The 10023-nt window shown below is 50.9% G+C and overlaps 1 non-coding gene across 1 annotated transcript; it reads left to right on the top strand.

The window, feature by feature from the left end:
• Positions 1-7835: 7835 nt before the first annotated feature.
• LOC119848162 lies at positions 7836-8029 on the top strand. The gene has a single exon (XR_005290195.1). It is a non-coding gene; the product is annotated as a U2 spliceosomal RNA (small nuclear RNA).
• Positions 8030-10023: the final 1994 nt, after the last annotated feature.

The following is a 10023-nucleotide window of genomic DNA, read 5'->3' as shown; positions in this document are numbered from 1 at the left end:
GGAAGGGCCAGGGGAAGAAGAAGGGGAAGGGCCCCGCTAAAAAGACCAGGCCCTCCATGGCAAGGGCTGCCCCCAATGCCCCAGCCCCATCTCCAGCTGAGGCGCTCCTCCTCGCTGTTCCCTCCACCAGCTCTGCAGGTGACCCTCCCCTGGCCCCCAGAGCATACGCCCAGGTGGCAGCAGCCCCCCCGCCTGCCGCTACGTCATTTCTCCAGCCCATCGCCTCCGCTACCATCTATAGCGGCCGGGGCCCCTTTCCCACCATGACCAGGAAGCACAGCGTCCGTTGCCTCCTGGTGCCCGCCTCGCCCCACGTGGAGACCTATGTGCGGGCGTTGGCGAGGGTGGTGGGGCCCACGGCCATTGTGGCGGCCTCCAAAATGTATGGCAAGGTCGTCTTCTTCTTAACATCGGAGGCCGCCGCCCAGGAGACGGTGGAGAAGGGCCTGGCGGTGGGGGGCGTGTTCGTCCCCTTAGAGCCGCTAGAGGACCTGGGCGTCCGCCTGGTCCTGACCTCCGTCCCTCCCTTTCTGCCCAATGCCGCCCTGTTACCCGCCCTTTCTACCCTGGGGAAGCCCATCTCTGTCATCAGCCCTCTCCCGTTGGGCTGCAAAGACCCCGCCCTCCGTCACGTCCTCTCCTTCCACCGGCAAGTGCAGCTTCAACTGCTGCTGACGGGTGCGCGACGGAGAGGCGCTGGAGGGGTCCTTCCTAGTCCCCTACCAGGGGGCCCGTTACCGGGTGCATTATTCCACGGGGGAGGCCCGGTGCTACCTCTGCCGGGCTATGGGGCACGTCCGGAGGGACTGCCCCTTGGCCTGGCAAGGAGGGGCATCCGGGATCCCCGAGCCCCGGCAGGGCACCGGCCCCGTCATCGCTGACGCCCCTGGCTGCCCGGCGCCCGAATCCACCCCTCCTCCTTCCCAGTCCACCATTGCTCCCGCTCGGGCCCAAGGGGCACCTCCCCAACGGCCTGAAAAGCTGCTCTGTGATGCCAAAAGCACGGATAAGCTGCTGCTGTCCATCTCACACTTGGGCGCCTGCTATTCATCCTCTGTCATCAACTTTGCGAGTAACTCTGCTGCCATGTGCAAGGTCCTCATGGCAGTTAACAGTGCGTAGGAGAGAAGCGCGGGGTCCATCCTCTCTCACTGTAGAGGCTGGCACGCACTACAAAGACTGACAGTTGGAAAAACGGCACGAAAGGAAAGCCAAAACAGTGCGAAAGGAAGCCAGAAGCCATTGGAGGCCTGGGACACAACGCGGTGCATGATGGGACATTTTGCACATCCCAGGATGCGCCGCGCTCCATTTCCGCCTTCCCACAACACCTAGCGACAGATGGTGTCGCCAGGCACTGTGGAATACATACTCACGGTGCGTTGCTCACGCTGTCATCTGCAGCTTGGCCTCAGCTCCACGCATCATATTATATTTGGGTCTGCAAATGGCTACGGTGGAAGCAGCGCTGTGGCACCAGCAAGACGGGGACCTGCTATTAGCCACCTGATGTATTCTCCTTTGGGAGATACGAGGGGAAACTACTGCATGGTAGTGATGGAGAAACTGATCTGTCCTCGTCAGCCGCTGTAAGTTCCTTTTTGCTATGGGGTTGGGCATGGGAATATATTTGCGTCTGGTTAGTGGACAACATATTCTTTGCTCGTGACACAGTTTATGATGGTTTTGTTTTTCCTTGATGTATAGGGCTCTCGGCCCTGTGTGCACTGTTTCTGTATTGATATTTTTCTACTGTTAAAGCCACCATGTGATGGGTTAAAACTGAACCCTTCTACAAATGTTCACGTACAGGATAAATGTCCTGATGCATGGTACATTCATGTAATCTATTCAAATTATATATAAAAGGAAATCTGCCAAGATTATCTATTGCACAATTAAATGGAGATCATGTGGTGGCAATAACCAGATCTATCTACCCTTTGCTCTTGTTTCCTTTCTGATAGATTTTTGTTTATCTTCTGCATTCTTGCTGCCAAGTGTGGTGGCTGTCACTATAATTAACAATTAACAATTAACAATTAACTCCTACTCAACCTGTACTTGTCTCTAAACGGGCCGTATCTAAGCAGATCATGGTTAGGGTTGTGGAGCTGTATTTCTGTGGCTGGCCTTCTGGTTGTAGTTTGTTTCGAGATAAATCAAAACATTGGATCTTTTTTATTAGAAGTAAGGTTTATCTTGCACTAACTGTACTATGACACTTTTTAAATGAACAGATCACTTCTAAGTAACTCGCTTGCAATAAATATTTAAGACTGCCTTTGGCGTTGGACCAATCATCCTAGTGAACTTGACTTTTTTTCTATGGTTTTGTAAGGATTGTAATAAAAGTTTCACTTAAAGCAGCTTAAAAATAAATCTGTTCTTATCCATTCAATATCCGGTACTTCCTCTATCTGAGGACTGGTTTCAGAGTAGCAGCCGTGTTAGTCTGTATTCGCAAAAAAGAAAAGGAGGACTTGTGGCACCTTAGATACTAACAAATTTATTTGAGCATAAGCTTTCATGAGCTACAGCTCACTTCATCGGATGCATTCGGTGAAAAATACAGTGGGGAGATTTATATACACACACAGAGAACATGAAACAATGGATTTTATCATACACTGTAAGAAGAGTGATCACTTCAGATGAGCTATTACCAGCAGGAAGGAGGGGGGGAAGGAGGAAAACCTTTTGTGATGATAATCAAGGTGAGCCATTTCCAGCAGTTAACAGAAAGAAAAGGAGTACTTGTGGCACCTTAGAGACTAACAAATTTATTAGAGCATAAGCTTTCGTGAGCTACAGCTCACTTCATCGGATGCATTTGGTGGAAAAAACCACCAAATTTGTTTTTTCCACCAAATGCATCCGATGAAGTGAGCTGTAGCTCACGAAAGCTTATGCTCTAATAAATTTGTTAGTCTCTAAGGTGCCACAAGTACTCCTTTTCTTTTTGCGAATACAGACTAACACGGCTGCTACTCTGAAAGCAGTTAACAGGAATGTCTGAGGAACAGTGAGGGGTGGGGTGGGGGGGGGAGAAATAACATGGGGAAATAGTTTTACTTTATGTAATGACTCATCCACTCCCATTCTCCTTTCAAGCCTAAGTTAATTGTATCCAGTTTGCAAATTAATTCCAATTCAGCAGTCTCTCGTTGGAGTCTGTTTCTGAAGTTTTTTTGTTGAAGGATAGCCACTCTCAGGTCTGTAATCGTGTGACCGGAGAGATTGAAGTGTTCTCCGACTGGTTTTTGAATGTTATAATTCTTGACGTCTGATTTGTGTCCATTTATTCTTTTACGTAGAGACTGTCCAGTTTGATCAATGTACATGGCAGAGGGGCATTGCTGGCACATGATGGCATATATCACATTGGTAGATGTGCAGGTGAACGAGCCTCTGATAGTGTGGCTGATATGATTAGGCCCTATGACGGTGTCCCCTGAATAGATATGTGGACAGAGTTGGCAACGGGCTTTGTTGCAAGGATAGGTTCCTGGGTTAGTGGTTCTGTTGTGTGGTGTGTGGTTGCTGGTGAGTATTGCTTCAGGTTGGGGGGCTGTCTGTAAGCAAGGACTGGCCTGTCTCCCAAGATCTGTGAGAGTGATGGGTCATCCTTCAGGATAGGTTGTAGATCCTTGATGATGCATTGGAGAGGTTTTAGTTGGGGGCTGAAGGTGATGGCTAGTGGCGTTCTGTTATTTTCTTTGTTGGGCCTGTCCTGTAGTAGGTGACTTCTTGGTACGCTTCTGCCTCTGTCAATCTGTTTCTTCACTTCAGCAGGTGGGTATTGTAGTTGTAAGAATGCTTGATAGAGATCTTGTAGGTGTTTGTCTCTGTCTGAGGGGTTGGAGCAAATGCGGTTATATCATAGAGCTTGGCTGTAGATAATGGATCGTGTGGTGTGATCTGGATGAAAACTAGAGGCATGTAGGTAGGAATAAAAATCAGTAGGTTTCCGATATAGGGTGGTGTTTATGTGACCATCGTTATTAGCACCGTAGTGTCCAGGAAGTGGATCTCTTGTGTGGACCCCAGTACTAGGTGCCAAGCATTGGCAAACACTATCCTCTGCGTGTACTTGCTTGTCCAAAGGGGTGTGGGTGGGGTGGCACCAGTGGATTTTGGAGTTCAGAGAATATCAGGTGGGTGGGGCTTTTGGCACCTTGTAGGATCAAGGCCTTTGAGTGTATTTATAATATAAATATAAGGAGGGTGTGTATAAATATGTTCTTGTTGTCTGCACACATATTTTAAAATTCTGCATATTTTATTAGTCAAAATAACACTATATAATCACACCAGATTCATTTATTTTTGTAATTGATTTGAAAATACCTGTCTGCATCTATGTCTGCCACAATCCACACACACAAAAATTCCCCCAGGAAGGAAACCCCTAGGACAAACCAGCTTCTGTTTCTCTTCACCCTCTTCCCGCAGAGCCCAGCTGCAAGACAACCTCCAACTCAGATACTCAAACCCCCACCCCACCAGAGCTTAGCTGCAAGGCCCCCCAGCCCAAACACCCACATCCCCTCCCCACCAGAGCCCAGGGATCCAGAGGGAGAAACAGCCTGATACCGGGTCTCAGGCTTGTAAGGAGTTTCCTGCGCACCGCCTCCTTCTTTCAGGGCATGCTGGGAATTGCAGCTGCCCAGAACCCTGCAGTTCCCTCCCCCGGCACTGACTTCTATTTGCAAGGTGGGCTCTGCTGGGTCCAGTGTGCCCTAGTGGAGCGCTCTGCACCCCATTTCTTGGGGGGAGGAAGGGGAAGGAAATTCTGCACCTAACATTAATTTCTATGCAAATTCTGCATTGCGCAGTGGTGCAGAATTTCCCCAGGAGTAAAAGTTAACAGATTAAAATGCAGTTTGGAAAGGACATTGAGGACGTGTTCTAGCTTTGTGGGTCATCCAAAAATGAAGGTACCCAAAAATAAGTGGACACTTGACAGAATTGCCCAGCTGCCCTGAAATATTATTGGCTAACAGTTGAACTCAAATTGCAGGGTCAAGGCCAATTAAAATGTAACTCCTCATCCTTTGAATTCAACTGTTGGCAATTCTTCCAAGAGTCCACTTATTTTTGAGTACCTTCATTTTGGATCTCCAACTTCTGAGGATTTTGTTCAGATTTCCCTTTTTTTGAGATTTTGCTTTTATATATAAAGTGCCTGGATTGAAGTTCAACAGCTGTAGACATTACCTAAAGGCATTTTTAAAAGCAAAATCTGATGACTGATCTGCTCCAGGCACGATGTCAATCAAGATTTGCGGGCCTATAATTCGATGAATGTTTCCCATCTTCCAAGCAATATTCTGTTTTTTAAAAAAAAAACAAAAAAACCCACTCCATATTTTTGGTGGTTTACTTTTCTAATGTTGGTGTTTAAATATCCCTCTTTCCTGTAGATACTTAGGCATGTGAGTAACTTTAAAACTCAATGGCCTAGATCACGGGTTGGCAACCTTTCAGAAGTGGTGTGCTGAGTCTTCATTTACTCGCTTTAATTTAAGGTTTCACGTGCCAGAAATACATGTTAACATTTTTTAGAAGGTCTCTCTCTATAAGTCTCTATATTATATAACTAAACTATTGTCGTATGTAAAGTAAACAAGGTTTTCAAAATGTTTAAGAAGCTTCCTTTAAAATTAAATTAAAATGCTGATCTTATGCTGCTGGCCCGCTCAGCCCGCTGCCAGCCTGGGGTTCTGTTCACCTAGGCCGGCAGCAGGCTGAGCGGGGCCTGAAGCCGGGACCCCGGCTGGCAAGGGGCCGGCAGCCAGAACTCCTGCCCACTGCCGGTCCGGAGTTCAGCCCGCCGGCTCCTGCCAGCCAGGGTCCTGGATGCCAGCCCTACTCAGCCCACTTCCAGGATCCCGCTTCTGGGATCCCGGCCCCGCCCACATAGAGTGGGTACCTACCTTCTCCCTGGTTCTAGCCCATTCTCTTCCTCTCTCTCTGCACTGAGCTGAGGGTGGGAGTGAGCGCAGGGCTGGGGATGAAGGAGCAGGCTGGGGGTAGGGGTGTAGGGTCTGGCCTAGAATGAGGGAGGGGGCTCAGGATTGGGGCAGGAGGTTTGGGTGTGGAGTGTTTACCTGGGCAGCTCCCATTTGGTGCGAGGGGTGCATGTGGGAATGTGAGGGGGTGGTGGTGCAGGAGCTCCCATTTGGTGCTCAGGGTGGGGGTGGGAATGTGGGGGGTGCATGAGTCAGGGCATGGCGGGGCTGGGTCTGTGTGCAGGGTTCAGGAGTCGGGGGGGGCTGGGTCTGTGTGTGGGGTGCTGGAGTCAGGGCTGGGGTCATGGGGGGGTTTAAGAGTCAGGACAGAAGGCTGGGGGTCCCGGCTAGGGTTGGGGAGGTGTTCCCAGCCCCCTGCCCAGACGGCTAACAGCAAGGGGCTGGAGGGGGTATGCCCTGATTCCACCCCCCTTCCCCAAGGCCCCATCCCCGACTCTTCTCCGCCTCTTCCCCGGCGCGGAGCAGGGAGCGCGCTGCGGATCCCCCTCCCTGGCAAGGGCCATCAGCTGATGGGAGGGAGGGAGGAGGCGGGGCAGCACCGGGCACCTGGGGGAAGAGGCGGGGGAGGGGGGAGCTTGCCTGGCCTGCAGAGCAGCCGGCAGGACCAAGCTTCTTCACCCTGCCCGGGCAGGGGACGGAAAAGAGCGGGCCGGGGCGGGCAGGAGTTTGAATGGCAGGCTCCTGCCTGCGGCTCCCGGCCGCTCGGCCCGCTGCCCGCACGTGTGTTTATTGTGCTGGCGCCCTAAAGTTGACCTGGTCCACAGGCTGGTGTCTTCGGTTAGTTTTTTTTTTAAGCTGGTGCATCTGCGCCTGTGCGGTAATCAGCTGCCGACTTGATTTTTTCCCTAGACAATAAAACAAAAGTTCTCTGTATTGTGCACATCAGCTAATTTGACACAGTGTCGGACAAAACCGGTTTAAGATCCAAGGGTCTGGGTCTGTGTTCACCTATGCAAATTGGTGAGGATTTTTATCAAGCCTTCCCTAGGAAAGGGGGTGTAAGGCTTGGGGGGATTTGGTGGGGGAAAGATGTTTCCAAGTGGGCTCTTTCCTGGTTATATTTGTTAGACACTTGGTGGGGGCAGCAATAAGGTAAAATAGTTTGTACCTTGGGAAAGTTTAACCTAAGCTGGTAAAAATAAACTTAGGGGGTTTTTCATGCAGGTCCCCACATCTGTACCCTAGAGTTCAGAATGGGGAAGGAACCTTGAGATGGCGGCAGAGGGGTGGGATTAACTTGAAATCATTGAGGTCAGTTTGAGATTTTTTGAATCAGAAGCACAGATTTTAAAAGGACATTTTTTTTCCCTTTGGGCTGCTGGAAAGCAGGTTTTAAGCTGAATGCAGTTAGAGGTTTTTTTGTCTCTGCTTGGGGGCCAGAGCAGAGACAAAAGGGAATTGTCTTTTGGAAGCTGGAGTTTTCTCTACCTAAAGGCAGGGTAGTTAACCTCCTGCAGGGAAATTCACAAGTCTTCACAGACCTGAAGAGGTGGGTTTTTTAGCTAAGAGCAACTAGAGGCTTTTTCTGTCTATTTGTCTGGAGACAAAGGTGTTAGCTTTTTTTTTCTGACTGTTTTTGCAAAGTGCAGAAGCAGGTTAAGATAATGAGAACCTGATTAAAATCCCCCCCCCCCAGACCTTTCCAATGAGCGACGCTAGCTATGACGGCGGGTACACACCGCCACACCGGTGCTTCTGTCTGGGAAACGCCACCCATTCCTAAACCGAATTTTGTACCCCTTGATAATCTGTACCTTATTCCCTGATAGCCAGAAACTTCTATGCTTAAACTCTGTACCGTTTTCTTTTTACTTCAACATTATCTTAATAAAATGAGTAAATCTGTTCTTATCAGTTTAATATTGGATATGTTCTTTAGCTGAGGACTATATATTAAATGGATTTTTGGAACAGGGAAATGGAATAGGAGCTTGCTCCGTCCTCTCCACGCATCAGCCTGGTATTGCAGTACTTCTGGGTATGGTGCCTTTCCCCCTGGGGAGAACCTGCTGGTTAAAAAAAAAAGAAAAAAAACAGATGTGTTGTGCGGTTGCGGGTCTTTGTCTGGTAACTTTAGAGTCAGTTTGTCAATCTTCCACCCTCTGACGCCTGGTGGTATCTGGAGTCTGTTTGGAAACAAAATATTTCCCTAAAGTCATTAGAAAAACCTGTATCCAGCCACAACCTTGGAAAATATTTAACAAAGCTGCACGTTTTTCCCTCGTGTACCCTGCCCCTGACCCGGCACCAGCCCCCAGTTCGGCCCCCTTCCTACCACTGCAACCCCATCTCACCTCCTGACCCCCTCTGTGCGCCCTGGGCCCCTCGTAGCAGGGGGCTGTCCAGGAGGGTGCAGGGGGGTCTCTCCTTGCAGCCATGTGGGGGGGTCTGGTGGGGGCTGTCACCTCTGCCAGAGACCCCCAAGAAACCCACTAGCTTCCTCCGCATGTGGGGAGGGGCTCCTACTTTCTGACTTGGGCTGGGGAATGATGGGGGTATTTCCGTGATGTCAGAGCCCCGTGGCAGGAGGGGCTGAAATCATGACTCTGAAGTGGTAGGGCGACCTCCCTCCCGCCCCCCAACCCCACTCACATTCCACTAGGGAGCTGGGCTGGGATCTCTAGGGAAGGAGATACAGGAAAAAACAGCTGCCACTATGGAACCCAGGAGTCTTGGGTCTCTGTTCCCCTGCTCTAACCTCTAGATCCCACTCCGCTCCCAGAGCCAGGGAGAGAACCCAGGGGTCCTGACACCCAGCCCCCACCCCGCTGTGACAACTAGACCCCACTCCCCTCCCAGGGTTGTGCAGGGGTAACTGTGTCTGTGTCCCAGCTCTGCTCAGGGCCTTGACTGATTTTCCCAAAGTGCTTCCTTCCGAATCCATCACATCTGCCCCCCCGCCTGTCACTGCCCACCCGCATGTGGGGGAACCAGCACCGTGCGGGGTTGTGATGGGAAATCATCCAAGCTGGCCCTAGGGAGATGTGTGTGTTCCTGCCGCCCCCTGCTGGTGGGACTGAGCCCTGCTCTGTGTGTGTGTGTGTGTGTGTGTGCGAGACATTGTGTTTGTATCAGGTTTCAGAGTAGTAGCCGTGTTTGTCTGTATTCGCAAAAAGAAAAGGAGTACACAAGTACTCCTTTTCTTTTTGTGTTTGTATCAGTGTCAATGTGTTGCTGGGCTAACCGGTAGGAAATGGTTTTGCAGGACTTTGTATCCTGCAGCAGGTGACACACAAAACCAAATACACCATAGCTACCTCACACACCTCCACAACGCCACACAGCCAGCCATTCAGACACTCACACAATCCCAAGAACACCTACAAACACACACTCCACACGCTAATCCACCCCCCAAAGAGAGGGACAATCACACTCCCAGCCACAATCACAATCACCCCGCCACACACCGGAATATTCACAATCATGCTCAGACACAACCGCACAGAGATCACTCCCACTGCTCCCAACACAAGGACCTCCCGCCCCATGCAGCATGTGCCAAGGCCTGTGGAACTCACTGCCACTGGACAGCTACCCATGGGAATGGACCTTTCCAGGAGACCAATAGACATAGCCATGGTGACAGATGAGGATGGGCTCCCAGGCTCTGACCCGAGCTAAGACTGGGCTAGAGGGGCCCCTGGCTCTGATCTAGAAGAGTCTATCCAGCAGGGGGCAGCGTGACCCACCCACAAACCCACCGGAAGCATCTTTCTTAGCCGATCTCTCAGGCCAGCCCCCACCCTGCCCCTGGTTGAGTAACTAAGGGGGCCGCACGGGACTCTGGGCCATGTTGCAACCCGGCCCCACCCCCTCGCTCCCACACGCTGGCGGGTTGGGTAATTGCCGAGGGATTACACAAGAGAGAGTCAGAGCCAGGAGTTCGGGCTCACCCCTTCCGCCCCCCCCCCACATTCTAATCACTAGACCCCACTCCCCTCCCAGGGTGGGGTGGAGAACCCAGGAATTCTGACCACCAGCCCCC

The sequence above is a fragment of the Dermochelys coriacea genome, chromosome 24 (assembly GCF_009764565.3).
Source record: "Dermochelys coriacea isolate rDerCor1 chromosome 24, rDerCor1.pri.v4, whole genome shotgun sequence".
Lineage (NCBI taxonomy): Eukaryota > Metazoa > Chordata > Testudines > Dermochelyidae > Dermochelys > Dermochelys coriacea.
This window is presented reverse-complemented; position numbering and strand designations above follow the sequence as displayed.